This window comes from Myxocyprinus asiaticus, chromosome 35 (genome assembly GCF_019703515.2).
Source record: "Myxocyprinus asiaticus isolate MX2 ecotype Aquarium Trade chromosome 35, UBuf_Myxa_2, whole genome shotgun sequence".
NCBI lineage: Eukaryota > Metazoa > Chordata > Actinopteri > Cypriniformes > Catostomidae > Myxocyprinus > Myxocyprinus asiaticus.
Window position 1 is genome coordinate 500,053 of NC_059378.1, and position 16,481 is coordinate 516,533.

Genomic DNA, 16,481 nt, shown 5'->3' on the forward strand with positions numbered 1-16,481 from the left:
TGTGCATGGCCATTATTGCTATAAACCTTCTTTAAAACACTTTCATGCTTTTCTTCCATCAATACAGTGGGACTTTGAAGCAACAAAAGCGCAGTTGATTCCAGCCCCTGAAGATCTGCAGACAGTGCAGTCGGTTCCTCTCCAGGATTTGCGAGTGAGTTCGGGTTCAAAGTCAACCAGCAGCCGCGGCTCTCACATCTGCCTCTGCAACCGCACACAGCTAGCTGAGAAGTTGCCGATCAAATAATCACAAAAATAAACGACGTGCAAGTCAAATGGGCATGCAGTAATTATGTAACACAAGATCAGATTTTGTTTGTTCAGTTGAAGGATAATAAAGGAACAGTGCAATACATGTTTATATTCTAATATTATAGCATCATTTACATCACAAACAAGCTTTTTATGGAACTCATAAGACCAGACACATTTTCCTTTTTTTATATGCCACTGTTCACTGGCCAAGCACAGGAGGTGATGTGATGATGTAAAATCTCAGGCTCTCAGCCCTTTCCCTGTCATTCACATGGAGCGCTTTTTCCATTGTTGTCCCCTTCCCTCTCCAGAGCCACAGGACTGATTAATGGGATGGCTCTGAAAACCTTGTCGGCCCTGTCGTTTGCATAGACGATACAGAACATTGACGAATGATGGGAGGTGTCACATTGACTGCCCTAATAAAAACAATATCACCCTTTCACAGGCTCGCCAGGTCGGGAGGTCATTTCCTCAATTTCTGGACTGGAAAAGGCCCAGCAGCGTGAGATAAGGCGCAGACAAGACGGCATGTGTTTTCAGTGTTCTTGTTGGTCTCCAGACTCATGCTCTTTGTATATGACTCAGTCTTGTTGGATATAGCGGGACAGTGTGTCGATTAAAGTATTTTAAGCGCATGAGGACATTTCTTGTCCTGGTGACTTTGCGTTGGGGACATGACTAATGCATAGTCCACATGGATTCTACGGCCACAGAAAGTTCAGCAGATTTCCACAGGATTCAAACACCCATCATGCATACATACCCCTTGTGCGTTTGTTTTTGAAATATTTTTGGCTAATTTGATTATCTCCGTATAACATCTTTTACCATTTGTGCCACTAGCGTCACCAAATTAAATGGCAAAAATAAGGAAAAAGGTTTTCTGAACAGTCTTCCTGCAATTGGTTGGATGAACAGATAGTCCCACGCCAAACTCACGCCATTGGTTGAGTCCATGTTGTGGCGGACTGGACAAGTCACTCGAACAAACCAAGCAATGTTTTGATAGTGTCAAAATGTCGTGATGTTACACCTTTTGTGCATATCAACTTACAAATGATATGTTAAACTGAGTAGGACGAAGTATTTTAACAGTGAAATAAATCAGTCTGGGCCTGCAAATGCAACATTAAGCTGTAACCTTCTAATGCCTTCGTAGGTTGAAATGACCAAAAAAATAAAAATAAAAATAAGTCCCTTTTTTTCCCCCCGTTTCTCTAAATCTTTGCTTCCTCACTGGGTTCTGGACGAGACAAAATCCTCTTTGATACAGATGTGGACTAAGACTGCTGAGCCATCATTTCACCAAACGGCTCTGATGTCACTGAACTTGGGCATCAGCGAGCGAGCTGCCAATATGGGGCCTGAGTTTGAGGTTAATCCACTCCTCCCACTTTAACTTGGAGAAACGAAAGCAAATTGTCCCGCTTGTTTAAATAGGTGTAATTCTGTTTTTACAGCTGACTCACACATGGATTAGAACATCTGAAGCTGCAGTTGTATGTGGAGACTCTTGTTTGTTTTTGGATTGGCATGTACGTCATCGTGAGCTCCCTGTTAAGGGACAGAACAAGGTGGATTGAGTTCAAGCTCTTCAGGCACTGTGTGATGTTTTTGTATTGTGACATTATTTTCATAACGACTAAGCCCCCCCCCCCCCCCCAATATAATCTGTTATTATTACTGCAACATGAAAAATTGATATATATATTGTAAAGTATTTATACTGGATTTATGCTTATTTTTTAAATGTTTTAAATCATTGTATTGCAGTATTTTTCTGGAATACAGGAGGGAAATGTGCTTAACCGTCATGAAAACAATATTGGGAAAAAAAATCCTGTTCCAAAAATGTGCTTTGTTTTCTTTATTCAAAACATGAAAACAATGGTTTTGGATGTGTTTTGATGTCATTTCAGAAGACTTGTTGGCTAATTAGATGAAAATGCAAGCTTAATTTATTTGGTCATGTAAGACTGATCACATCACACCCTCTTCTCATAAATTACAGGGGAGCAGTTGCTGGTTAGACCTCAGGTGACTTTAACCCTTAAATGCATGGGAGGGAACTCTGCCAAACACTCTTACATATTTGGCTCTTTTTCAAAATATTATCAAGATGATTAGAAAATAATAAAATAAAATATATCTTATTATATTAAAGAGATAATGCAACAAATCAGGACAAATCTAGAACTGGATTCATTACTTTCACACTGAAATTTCATGAGACACAACTGGCTGTCAAACACATATTGGGCTACACATAATCTACACGCGTGTAATGTGTGTGTATTTTCTCAGGCACTTACTGTGTCTAAATAGATGCACAAAACGTACATAATTTCAGTAGAACACCCAAATGACAATAGTCATATCATACTGATCATGTGTTAAACTTGCTATAGTTTACTTGTTTCTTCATCAAAAAGAAATGTCAAATGTAAATCAAGTCAATCACTGATCACAACAGCGCCACCTTGAGTAAGAAATATCATGTATAATATGTATGTGGAAACGCATATGGAATAATGATAATTCACTGTTGCACAGAAAATCAACGTGATATAGTGTTTATTTGAATGAATGCAGTAATTATTTCTCTTGTAATAAACAAAGAAATAGATAATAAATGTATATAGATATATGAAATAATCATGAAAATAGAATTTATAAAAGTGCAAAAAGAAAAGAAAAAAATTATCTTACATATGTTCTCTAATGACCCTACACACTTTTGGTACTTAAACCATTATATATATATATATATATATATATATATATATATATAAATTTTGTGCTACACCATTTATAAGAAAGAGATTGAAGAATACTAAAGAGGCGTGGGCACAACTCCAAAAAATGGATGAGGTCCCGTGTCACTAAAGACGCGATGTATGCGTTTAAGGGTTAAAAAGGAGGTCTTAATATGTTACACTGACCTTTGAACAGACAAATACATGACAGATGGACAAATAGCCTCAACTCACTCTTACATAACACTACCTCTCAGTATTGGCAATAAAGCTCATAAAATCATTACGTGATTTCACTTGTTCTCTGCTCAGATGTTTTGCATCCCACATGTTGTACATCATATAAAGATCTCAAAGCAGATACTGAATCTAGTGTTATTACTCCACAAGACTGCAATAGTATGCTCAAAATTGTAAGATCAACAGATGTATAGATATAGATATATTGCAAGAGAGGAAGTTTAGTGATACATCTCCTTCCTACATGGTCCTGTTATAATATAATAAAGATTTTTTTTTTTAATCTTTTTAGCAGTATGTATTATGTAATAATACAATATAGCATGTATACGATAATTCTTTATGTTAGGCCACTCCCTCTTAGTGCAGTCACGTGCAGCACAGTGATGTCATCATATCCCACCTTTCATTTAACAACAGTCAAATATAACTGTATGCAATGACTAGTGTAATTATGTAAATCTGTAGTTTCTTTTTTTAATTTAAAGATATGCACAAAATGTTGAATAAAATTTAAGCATTAGGTCTATACAGAAAAAACAAACTTGAAAAATAATATACATTAAAATACACTTTATTATATGAGTTTTACTGCATTAATAAAGTTTGCACTTTAATGGTGGTTATATAAATGTTACATTTCTTTGATAACAGCAGAAATAAAAAGAGATCTGTGATTGATAAACTTAAATTTGAGATTGAGATATTTGAGAATCTCACTAAAATGATTATAAGATCAATATTGGGCCATTCTCAAAAATTTGGACTTTCCGAATTTTAATTTCTGTTCAGCGTTCGCCCATAAAAGCAGAGGGTAATTATTATTTTTATTCATAAAGGACATCTTGACTGTTGTTCTTTTTTTCAGCACCAATGATGATAACTCCAGTGACATATTATTATTAATTATTATAATAATTATTTTGTTTTGCTTTTTTGCACACTTGTTATTCCTCGCACTAATTCTTGACTTGAGAAAATAAAACGAGTAAAAAATGAACAAATAACTGGTAAATGTCAAAGAAGAGCTGGTTAACATGAAGGCGACAAGGATTTTTTCAGGCAATTGACAAATTCAAATACATTTTCTAAAAATGTGTAAAACAATATAGAGTCGAACCAGTTCATATTATTTAATAAAATATTAAGTTAAAGAATGATGCTTTTAAAATTGCTATAATTTATTTTATTTTTTTGACTCTTTAAAATCTTTTTCATGATTGAAAAGTCAAGGGACATGTTTTTCAACATTATACTACAGATTTCTCTCACAATATTCTCGTCATAATTTAGCCAAATAGCACATATTCACTTTGCACGGCAAAATCACCAAACACTGTTAATACTGCATGCCACACACAGCTTCATAGTGCACACTTCTATCAGTGTACTAGCGTCCTTTTTCATATAGTAAACGTACAGACATTTTCAGGACAACAACAATCACTCATTCACTTACTCACTCACATGTGCTCTACGCGCATGCGCTTACACTCACACCTGACGCAGTTTCCACGGTGACCTCACATCCTGTGTATCATTTCCTGTACATGCTGAGGCAGATCTGGCTAGTTTCGCGCTCATCGGCTGTCAGTAACAGCGGCACACACACACGAGTCTGAACTCCGCGTCTCTTTGTCCGCAATCATCATGACACACAGGTGATCTTCAGTCCCGGTGCTTCTGGGTGAGTGTCATATATAACACACACACACACTCTCACACACACATTACTCTCTCTCTCTCTCACACACACACACACACAACACTCTCACACACGCACAAAACTCACATACACGCATACTCTCTCTCTCTCTCTCTCTCTCTCTCTCACACACACACACACACACACACACACACACACACACACACACACACATTCTCTCACACACACACACTCACACACGTGTTTTACACACACACACACACACACACACACACACACACACACTCACACACGTGTTTTACACACACACACACACACAAAACTCACATACACACACATACTCTCTCTCTCACACACACACACACTCACACACGTGTTACACACACACACACATTCTCTCACACACACACTACACACACACACAACACTCTCTCACACACACACACAACACTCTCTCACACACACACACACAACACTCTCTCTCACAACACTCTCACTCACACACTCACACACACACTCTCACACACAACACTCCCACATACACACACACACAACACACACTCAAGTGTTACACACATACACATTCTCACTCTCTCACACACGCGCACACAAAACACACACACACTCTCACTCACACACGCGCACACAAAACACACACTCTCACTCACACACGCAACACACACACACACACACACACACACTCTCACTCACACACGCAACACACACACACACTCTCACTCACACACGCAACACACACACACACTCTCACTCACACACGCAACACACACACACACTCTCACTCACACACGCAACACACACACACACTCTCACTCACACACGCAACACACACACTCTCACTCTCACTCACACACGCAACACACACACACACACACTCTCACTCACACACGCAACACACACACACACACACTCTCACTCACACACACACACACACACACACACTCTTCAGTGATGTGTCAGTAGGAAGTGCTGCCTGTATTCTTCCTCTCTCATGAGTCTTTGAGCAGCTTCTGGCTTTTACTTCACATTTACATTTATGCATTTGGCAGACACTTTTATCCAAAGTGACTTACAGTGCCCTTATTACAGGGACAATCCCCCCATAGCAACCTGGAGTTAAGTGTCTTGCTCAAGGACACAATGGTGGTGGCTGTGGGGATTGAACCAACTACCCACTATGCCACCACCACACCTATTACCTAAGTGAATGTTTATAACAGCTGTAGTCTTGTGTTTATTGGTTTATATTGATGTTTAAGCACCTTGAACTTGTGTGATCTGCGTGTCTGTTTACTATACACCGCTAAAAAAGACAGAATGCTCTCTGACAAGAACGGAGAGTAAAATGTGTTTATTTTTCAAGATGACACAAGATACAGTTTTGGCAAAGAAAGTTAAAGCATGTGCGATGCGTTTGAAAGCTTACAGTGATCTGATAGAGAGAGATTAGCTGGTTTGTCATGTCCTTTGAGCTTTTTTTTGGAGTGTACTTCGTGATTTGGGGGCAGTTTCATGAATGTATGTGTTTAAAGGGATAGTTCACGCAAAAATTGAGATTCTTTCTTCATTTCCTCACCCTCATGCCATCCCAGATGTGTATGACTTTTTCTTCTGCTGAACACAAATGAAGATTTTTAGAAGAATATTTCAGTTCTGTAGGTCCATACAATGCAAGTGAATGGTGACCAACCATAAAAAGCACATAAAGGCAGCATAAAAGTAATCTATATGACTCCAGTGGTTTAATCCATGTGTTCTATACGATCAGTTTTGGATTAGAACAGACCAAAATATAACACTTGACATCACATATAACAAAACCTTGACATCCGCAGTCTCCTTGGCAATCACGATTTCAAGCTCGATTACACTTCCTATAGCGCCATCTAGCGCTCTGTGCATGAGTCAGGTACTAGGAAGTGAAATTGAGCTTGAAATCGTGATTGCCAAGGAGACTGTGGATGTCAAGATTTAAAGTGAAAAAGGAGTTTTGGTCTGATTGTATCGCTTCAGAAGACATTAGCAGCTTTATGACCACCGGGCCGAACAGTTCTCATCGCAAAACCGCATCGATCCGGGCCAGTTGCCGCGGTTACAGTTTCTTTTTCCAGTATGGTGGGGTGAAATCAGGAGACTGTATGTAACATATCCATCGTACCTTGCTCAGAACCGTTCTGCCTGATGGTGGAAAAGCTGCTATTGATTACTTTTATGCTGCCTTTATGTGCTTTTTTGAGTTTCAAAGTTCTGGTCACCATTCACTTGCATTGTATGGACCTACAGAGCTGAAATATTCTTCTAAAAATCTTAATTTGTGTTCTGCAGAAGAAAGAAAGTCATACACATCTGGGATGGCATGAGGGTGAGTAAATGATGAGAGAATTTCCATTTTTGGGTGAACTGTTCCTTTAATGCAGTGTTTACACCAGACTAACAGACTACTTTATCAACTACTGATTCTCTTGAACACAACATAAAGCTCTATTTGTGTATTTGTCATCACATGTCAAACTGTGTCCTGTAGTGTTGCATGCCAAACGTCGTCTAAATCTGCTTTAAACAACATTTATTGAATTCTTAGGCTATATAATTATTATTATTATAGTGATTTAAAATGATGTAAAACTTAAAAGAAATGGTGACCAGTTAAAGCACCTAAAATATGCACTTGTGTTTGTACGTTTTTACCTTAATTTTATGTTGACAAAAAAGGTTCATGTCAAGCTGCACTGTTGATGTTTCTGTCTAGTTAGATTTGAATCATTTTAAGTTTTAATGTCTAAAATGTTTTTGTATCTTTGGTCAAAGAGCAGAGTCTAGTTTCCAGACACCACTTTCAAGAATTATGGCTAACTTCAGGAGTAGTGACCTCTGACCTCTGTCTCAGTCTGGGTGGCTAAAGGTTGAATGTGTTTTGGATACAGGATGATCCTGGACGTAATGCATGTTTCCACTGGTTTATGTCGGTTAAGGATATACTGATAACTGAGCTGGATGCCAAAACATCTGATGAAGAGGAGAGAGAGCTTGTTTTTGTCAGACTGGAGAGTTCAAGCGTAGGATTGTCATTGTATGTAGTTAGAATGGTTTAGAAAGGGCAAGAGGTTAGATAGCTGCTGTCAGTCATTGCAACATTTCTGTTGAGAATACACACAGTTGAAGTCAGAAGTTGACATACACCATGGCCAAATACATTTAAACTGTCTTATGTCATTTAGGATCACTACTTTATTTTAAGAATGTGAAATGTCAGAATAATAGTAAAGAGAATGATTTATTTCAGCTTTTATTTCTTTCATCACATTCCCAGTGGGTCAGAAGTTTACATACACTTGGTTAGTATTTGGTAGCATTGCCTTTAAATTGTTTAACTTGGGTCAGATATTTTGGGTATCCTTCCACAAGCTTCTCACAATAAGTTGCTGGAATGTTGGCCCATTCCTCCAGACAGAACTGGTGTAACTGAGTCAGGTTTGTAGGCCTCCTTGCTTGCACACGCTTTTTCAGTTCTGCCCACAAATGTTCTATCGGATTGAGGTCAGGGCTTTGTGATGGCCACTCCAATACCGTGACGTTTTGCCCTTAAGCCATTTTGCTACAACTTTGGAGGTATGCTTGGGGTCATTGTCCATTTGGAAGACCCATTTGCGACCGAGCTTTAACTTCCTGTCTGATGTCTTGAGATGTTGCTTCAATACATCCACATAATTTCCTTCCTCATGTTGCCATCTATTTTGTGAAGTGCACCAGTCCCTCCTGCAGCAAAGCACCCCCGCAACATGATGCTGCCACCCCCATGCTTCACGGTTGGGATGGTGTTCTTCGGATCGCAAGCCTCACCCTTTTCCCTCCAAACATAACGATGATCATTATGGCCAAACAGTTCCATTTTTGTTTCATTAGACCAGAGGACATTCCTCCAGAAAGTAAGATCTTTGTCCCCATGTGCACTTGCAAACTGTAGTCTGGCTTTTTTATTGCGGTTCTGGAGCAGTGGCTTCTTCCTTGCTGAGCAGCCTTTCAGGTTATGTTGATAGGACTCGTATTACTGTGGATATAGATACTTGTCTAAGTGTTTCCTCCAGCATCTTCACAAGGTCCTACGTTCATCTCTAGGAGACAGAATGCGTCTCCTTCCTGAGCGGTATGATGGCTGTGTGGTCCCATGGTGTTTATACTTGCGTACTATTGTTTGTACAGATGAACGTGGTACCTTCAGGCATTTGGAAATTGCTCCCAAGGATGAACCAGACTTGTGGAGGTCTTCTGGGGTCTTGGCTGATTTCTTTTGATTTTCCCATGATGTCAAGCAAAGAGACACTGAGTTTGAAGGTAGGCCTTAAAATACATCCACAGGTACACCTCCAATTCAGTACACCTCCTATCAGAAGCTAATTGTCTAAAGGCTTGACATCATTTTCTGGAATTTTCCAAGCTGCTTAAAGGCACAGTTAACTTAGTGTATGTAAACTTCTGACCCACTGGAATTGTGATATAGTCAATTAAAAGTGAAACAATCTGTCTGTAAACAATTGTTGGAAAAATTACTCATGTCATGCACAAAGTAGATCTCCTAAACGAATTGGCAAAACTAAAATGAGTTTTAACGACTTCAACCTAAGTGTATGTAAACTTCTGACCCACTGGAATTGTGATATAGTCAATTAAAAGTGAAACAGTATGTCTGTAAACAATTGTTGGAAAAATTACTCGTGTCATGCACAAAGTAGATGTCCTAAACGACTTGCCAAAACTATAGTTTGCTAATATGAAATCTGTGGAGTGGTTAAAAAATGAGTTTTAATGACTTCAAACTAAGTGTATGTAAACTTCTGACTTCAAATGTATTTTGGATTGCTGACTGAAAAGTACTTAAAGCGCAGTGACGCATACCCTTTGCATGGCGAAATTCCATGGGATTTTGGTCATATTGCCCACCCCTACTCATCAGAATGGACCTCAGTCCATAACCGGACCGGCGCAAGCATTTCTTGGCTGCACAGATGAAGCAGCTGTTTATGAGGAATGGCTTGTTATTTACAAGGCGTGTCTTCTCCGTGTGTCGGATCATGGACTAGATCACACGCCGACTTGTTAAGAAAAAACAGAAGACTGATGAAAATGTCAGCTGGTTTTTTTGTTTGTATTATTTTCATTGCACGAAAGTTTCCAGGATTGACGCCTACGTGATTTATCGGCATTATGACAATGAAGTTGAAATACTGGGCAACTTTACACAGACAAGGTTAGTAAGCGGTTTCATCACACTAGATCAGGACTACTAAACTTTGGAAAACTCAGGGACTGCAAAGCAGGACCCCTAAATCCTTGCAGGCCACACTCTTAATTTATATTTATTTATTTATTAGTTTTATAGAATGAATTTTATAGTGAGAGTATTAAAGTATAAAACATAAATTAACAGTGTAACCGTTTCATTTTCTCATGGTTTAGATTTATTTTTCAAAAGAGACACTTTCTACTACATTCATTGCCGTATAGAAAACAGACATGATCAGTTCTTACAAAAACGAACCATGGTGTTACTATAGTAATATTGTAGTATATCTATGGATAATTTAGCAGTTACTATGGTTTAACTACAAGTACCATGATTAAATTGTGGTTACTATAATAAAACCATGGTTAATTTTCCTAAGGAGCTGTCAAAAACATTGTCAACCAATAGACAAAAAGTGTTCAAAAACAAAAGACATATTTTCTGAACTTACTCCAAAACTGCTCTAGTGACACATCATTAGGATTTGTTCACCCTCTTGAAGTAATGCAGTTCATGAATAATCAATTGCGTGAAGACATCTCAACGGCGTTATTGCAAGATAAACTATTACTGTTATCATGATGATCATGCATATATGGTGAGCTTTTCAAACGGGTTTGACATGGATTCGTTCTGTGGTAAGTGACTCTCGAGCATGTGCATGGTTGAATGATAGCGTGCGAATGCACGGCTGCACGCATACTGACCGTCGCGCTCATGTAATCAACATTATGCCAGAAATACTGTCAGTAGTGGTGTGAATGCTTGCCGCTGAACTAGGGGGGTTTCATATATGATCCACTGAAGTCACTGAAGTTGTATTTGTGTTATAATCTATGTAGATTTATTTAACGGGCACATCAGAATGGATCAAAAAAATTTTTGGGTTTTGTTTCCAGGAATCATCAGAATCTGAAAGAGCTTAGGCTGATTGCAAAGTACTTGTACTAGAGTAGCCAACAAGATGTAGGAATTGTGATGTTCAGTAGTGCTGCAAATAACTAATAAATAAAATAATTGATAATGAAAATAATTGACAACAAATACCCTTATTGATAAGTCAGTTATGTGCGCCGTGCATGAAGAAACTCTATTAGTGATGTCAATTTACAGTAGTGAAAAATGTGTTTGCATGATGAAACTCGTTTGAAAGTGGCTGAGACGAGCTGAAGTGGGAAAAAAACATGTCCCAATTTGTCCAGTGCACGGGAGCACTTAACGTTAAACTCTTCAGAGATCATAAGCATACAGTTTAATGTGGACCGGTTGCTGCATGAGGTGCGTTGGCAGTGTGCTTGTGTTGTTTGAGAGACGTTTCTCTCCAGTGCCTCGTTTTCTTTAAACTGTTATTTTCTTTGTTTTATAACGTATACATGTTATACTGTAAATCCAAAATCAGGTGTGTATTTCCATTTCGCAAAACTGTTGTCTTTACCACAAGCAAGTCTCCATTAAACTTCACTAAGCAAGCAAGTGCACATGTATTCCCGTCAGTCTAACCAAAATAACGAAGATTAATCGACTATCAAAATAAATGTTAGTTGCAGTACTAATGTTCAGGTTTGTAATTGGGCCAATGTACAAAGACTTTTTTAAGGTTCTGGTCCTGACCACTAGACCCATAACCCTGATACCCCAATTCATATCTTGGTGACATGGGTGAAGTGAAATTCAGAAGTTTGCTCATGTGGTTTAACGCTCATGTCCCGCAGAGCTTTGAGGTGATGCCGAGATTACGGAATACTTTCAGCAGACGCACTCTAAAACACTAGCGTATGATAGAAAGTCTGCCAATGTTGAATCAGAGCCGAAGTGTGACATATCATGACATGGTGCAAGTCCCTGTTGTGTGTTTGCTCTCAGAATCCTCAATGCCAGCAGAATGAGTAAGACCTTTCTAGCAGTCCGTACGCTCTTTACCTACAACTAGTCCAAGATCAACCGACACCATCCATGGGAGGTTTGATGAAAGACGGTGGATTAAAATAGGAACAAATGTAGAATTTGGGACCAAAGTGTGAAGCAAAAACCACAGATTACATCTGAAAGACTAACTTTGAAACAAGAACTTTAAACAGCTTGTCAACCTTTCAGCACCAGGCTGTTGGCTCAGATTTTAACACTTTGTTAAAGATGTGACATTTTATATCACGGTTTATTTATTTTTGTTGCCTTTGCAACCATTTAATCACAGTCTGGAGCCCTGTTACTCTCAGGGTTTACTCTCAGATGTAAATAATGTAAAGCAGTCCTGCCCACTGAAACGGTCGACATATTACTTTCATTGCATGGTATATACCGGCATACCACCCAACTCTTCTACTTAATGTAGGCTATACTTTACATTGTTTCATTACCTATATACTATCTCATCTCACCATACTAAAACTCTGAGTTCCCGTGGACCCTTAAAAAGTCTTAAAAGGCATTGAATTAATTAGTCTAAAAATAAGGCCTTAATTGGTATTAAAATGTCTTAAATCAATCTTTCAAAAGTCTTATAAATGCTAAGACATGGGAAGTAGGATTTTATGAATGCCTCTCACATTAACGTCACGCAGATTAGGATAGCGAAACCAACAACACTTATTTTGTTTGCGGCCGGGATGCTCAGATCAGATGTACTGTCTGCTAGCTAGCGACGACATGGGGATGTGCAAATCCAATGAAAACTGGCTATTCAATCAAGATTTCTCAGCATGTCTGAAACTGGAACCAGGCAATGTATACGAGGCACGCAGGTGTATTTTGTGCAGGAAGTGTTTCAAACTCGGCTCGATGGGAATCAAGGCTGTGGTATCCCACATGAAGAGCGAGAAACACAAAACTGCCAAGTCAACCCGCCAACAGACGGCAGGTATTTCCCAGTTCTGTTCTACCCTCGTCTCCACCGCGCCTCCACCCCCATCTCCGATACCAGCACCAGGGCAAGCAGCAACAGATCTCCGGATCACATTCGGGTGTACACCTACACTGAAAGCAGAGGTACTGTGGTTTCTGAATACAGTGACAACACCAATCATACAAGTCAAATGAGGGAGTTGGAGACTTATTCTGACACATTTAAGTGACACATTATTATTGGCTTTTTAGTTGTGTATTTTGAATATGCATTAAATGCATACCGCCGTTAAAGCACATAACAAATACGGGAATTATAGTTCTCAGCCAATTGTGCCTTTTTAAATCATGATTCATGATTATTATGTTTGTTATTGTTTCCCACGTGTTCCACATTAGAAATTGTTAACATTTTTTTCAACATTTGAAGTAGATCATCTAACTTTTTTGATGTCGTTTTTTGGTTTTTGTAAATTTGGTCTTAAATTTCCTTCCGAGTGGCATTAAAAAAGTCTTAAAGTCTTAAATGTAACTTGCCTTAAGCTGTAAGAACCTCTGTTTACTAGGCCTAGTTTAACCTCGTAATATTTCCGTGTTGATAAAGGATCTTCACCACACCTAAAATCAGAAGCAACAAACATTTATGAAGGGTAATTTACTCTCGTCAACAGTACTTTGAAACGGGCAATGTTATCTAAAATCGTAATGTAATCTCTTGAAGATCCACAACTTTTCCTTTCTCGAGCAGCATTGAAAATAGGAGCTGCTAATCTGACTCGGGTCGCCTTTTCTGTTTGATTTATTTATTTTTTTAATATTATTATAATTTCTGCTCACCAGCAGACTGCTGCTTTTTGGATGGGTACACCTCCAAACGACTCTCACTGCCATCCTCCAGGACGTTTTTCAAGCTGTCCTCTTCAGCCATAAAGTGGTACAGTATGATAAAGGACAGCTTGATATCTTGCGTTAAAGAGTCTTGGAGCTCTTGAGAATCTGAGATTTTGCTTGCAAAGCGTTTTTTAAAGGACTTGACAATCGTAACTTGACACTGGATAACTGCAATATAAGACAAGAAGATAAGGCAGATTTTGCAGGTATGCTTGGTGGGTTTCTTTACCTCTTAATGTTAGATAACTTTTAAAATCATAGTGTAATTTAATCTATTCTTGGTTTACATGTGCTTCTATTTAACCAGATGATTCTATAACCATCACATTAACAGCTTCTTAAACAGGATCACAAGAGTTTGCATCAAGTGTTCTGTGGGAAGAATATTTCTCATGGTCAAGGGATTTTCCTTTTAAAAATGTTTTTCTTTCTTTCCTTCATCCGTCATCTGCTTTGATCATACTTTCTTGACCCAAGTTATTGGCCGCAATCGGATTAGAGGGTTTTTCTGTGATGTCCTTGACTACAGAAGAAGCCGTTTAAAAATGCTTGAGAAAAGTACACATCACACAGCAGCTTTCAGCTTTTTCAAAAAGTTTCAGAATTAGCTTATCTCATTCAATAAGCTTATTGGAGAACATAGAATTGTATTTCCCGTTAATTACTTTGAATATTAAATAAGTTACGTGGTACTGATTGGTAACTCTGAGAGGTAAATTGATGAATTAGATGATTCACAACAGTGACCAGAACACAATCTACAGTATGGTCAGAATTAACAAAATGCACAATGTAGGATCATAATATGTAGTTGTAGGGATGGGATGATATGGTTATCTCACGATTTGGTTATATATACGATATGAGGTTCACGATTGACAAAATGTTGACAAAATATTACAGAAAATGTTTATCTTCTGAAAAAATTGAGCAAAATGCTCATAATTTCTCATCAAAATAAAGTTCTTTAATACACAATATAAATGCTCAAAGTTTAAATAATAAGAGTTTCTCTATAAGAAAAGATCACAAATAAGTTTTCAGAAATAGGGAGCTACATTCAGTCTGATCAGATGCAGAATAAACAACAGAACTGAACAGAACCGGTCCTGAAAAACTGTGTGAAAGTGTGTATTTATATTTTAATCATTAGTTTGTCATCATTATTATCATCTTAAAATAGTAAAATTCTACATGATATTAATATTATATCATGAAATTGTATATATAATAATGATATGAGCTATCACTGTTTGAAATAACGTGTATAATTTATAAGTAATAACATTGAGTTTACATTCATTTGTATCAGAAACACTAAAAAGGTTACTGTCACTTTAAGAGTTCAACGAGCGGCTCACAGTGTTCCGCTTCAGCGAACATCAACGAGAATCTCTCGCTTTCTTTATCACATCCATGCTGCGTGAGATTAAAATGAATATTTCTTTGGACTTTTTTATCTGACTGTAAAGAACAGAAAAGATATTAAGACACATTATTTAATGAAAGTGGAGTCGCCTCATCTTTGATGGACACACATTACACGGAGGAAACGATCTGTTTTAATCTCAAGCACTTTTCATCAAAACAAGGAGATTTTCCAGGTATTCCAGTTCTTACATTTCTAACAGATAAATTCAAGCACTTTAAGGACCTTGTGTGAACCCTGTAAACAGCGTAGAATAAAGTGCAGTAGTGGTCAAATCAAGCGATAGAGAGATTATGATGTTTGACGGGTCATTTCATTCATGATCACATGGACAGAAAACTTGAGAAAAAATAAAAATAAAAATCTATCTATCGGTCTGTCTGTCTGTCTATCTTTATATTAGCATATCAAGCTAAACTTTTAATTTAAGTGAAATTCAAAATTGATTTAATCAGGGAGATGATTTAAACTCAATGTGCAACTGCACGAGTACTTACAGGTGAAAACCGACGCCATGTACTGTTTTTATTGTAGATACATTTTTATTGTGTGTGTGTGTGAAGCTCCTAGTATCTTATGTTAAACTTTTATTCCTCTCTTTTATTCTGTGATATTTGTCATTGTTTGTTTTGTGTAAGATGTTGTCGAAAGCCTGAAAGAAGATTAGAAATTGCCATTTTCTCAGCAAAAATGAAAAAAAAACCTAGTTCTGACAAACTTACAACATATTGCCGCATATTTGCCGCAAATTCGCCACTCATTATTTTAATATTCAAATGAGCTTTTTGACAAATTCTTCATTGTTGCCGCTACCGGTGAAGAGCTGCAAACCTCTGGCAAACATTTGCAGCAAATCACAAGGTCATTTGTGAAGGTAATGAGTGGGACATTTGCAGCAAGTTTGTCAGGACTCTAGATTGTGTGTAAGGTTTTACAGTTTTCTTTGAACATTGTGATAAACTTTTGAAATCAATACTAATGTTGCATGCAAGTTTAGTAACTCATCTTTCTTGAATGATGAGTCACATTGGCTAATGTGAATCACATTGACTAAACTTAGCCTACCATCTTTGTTTAGAAAGTGTTTGATCTTTTATTGGT

The 16,481-nt window shown here is 37.8% G+C and overlaps 1 protein-coding gene across 5 annotated transcripts in view; it reads left to right on the forward strand.

The window, feature by feature from the left end:
• The first annotated feature begins 4,805 nt into the window (after window positions 1-4,805).
• LOC127425895 (polyamine-transporting ATPase 13A3-like) overlaps window positions 4,806-16,481 on the forward strand; it is a 71,102-nt gene continuing 59,426 nt past the window's right edge. For all 5 annotated transcript variants that reach the window (XR_007894707.1, XM_051672188.1, XM_051672186.1 and 2 more), the window contains exon 1: window positions 4,806-4,941. The gene's annotated coding sequence lies outside the window, so the exon portion shown is untranslated. The remainder of the gene's footprint in view (window positions 4,942-16,481) is intronic.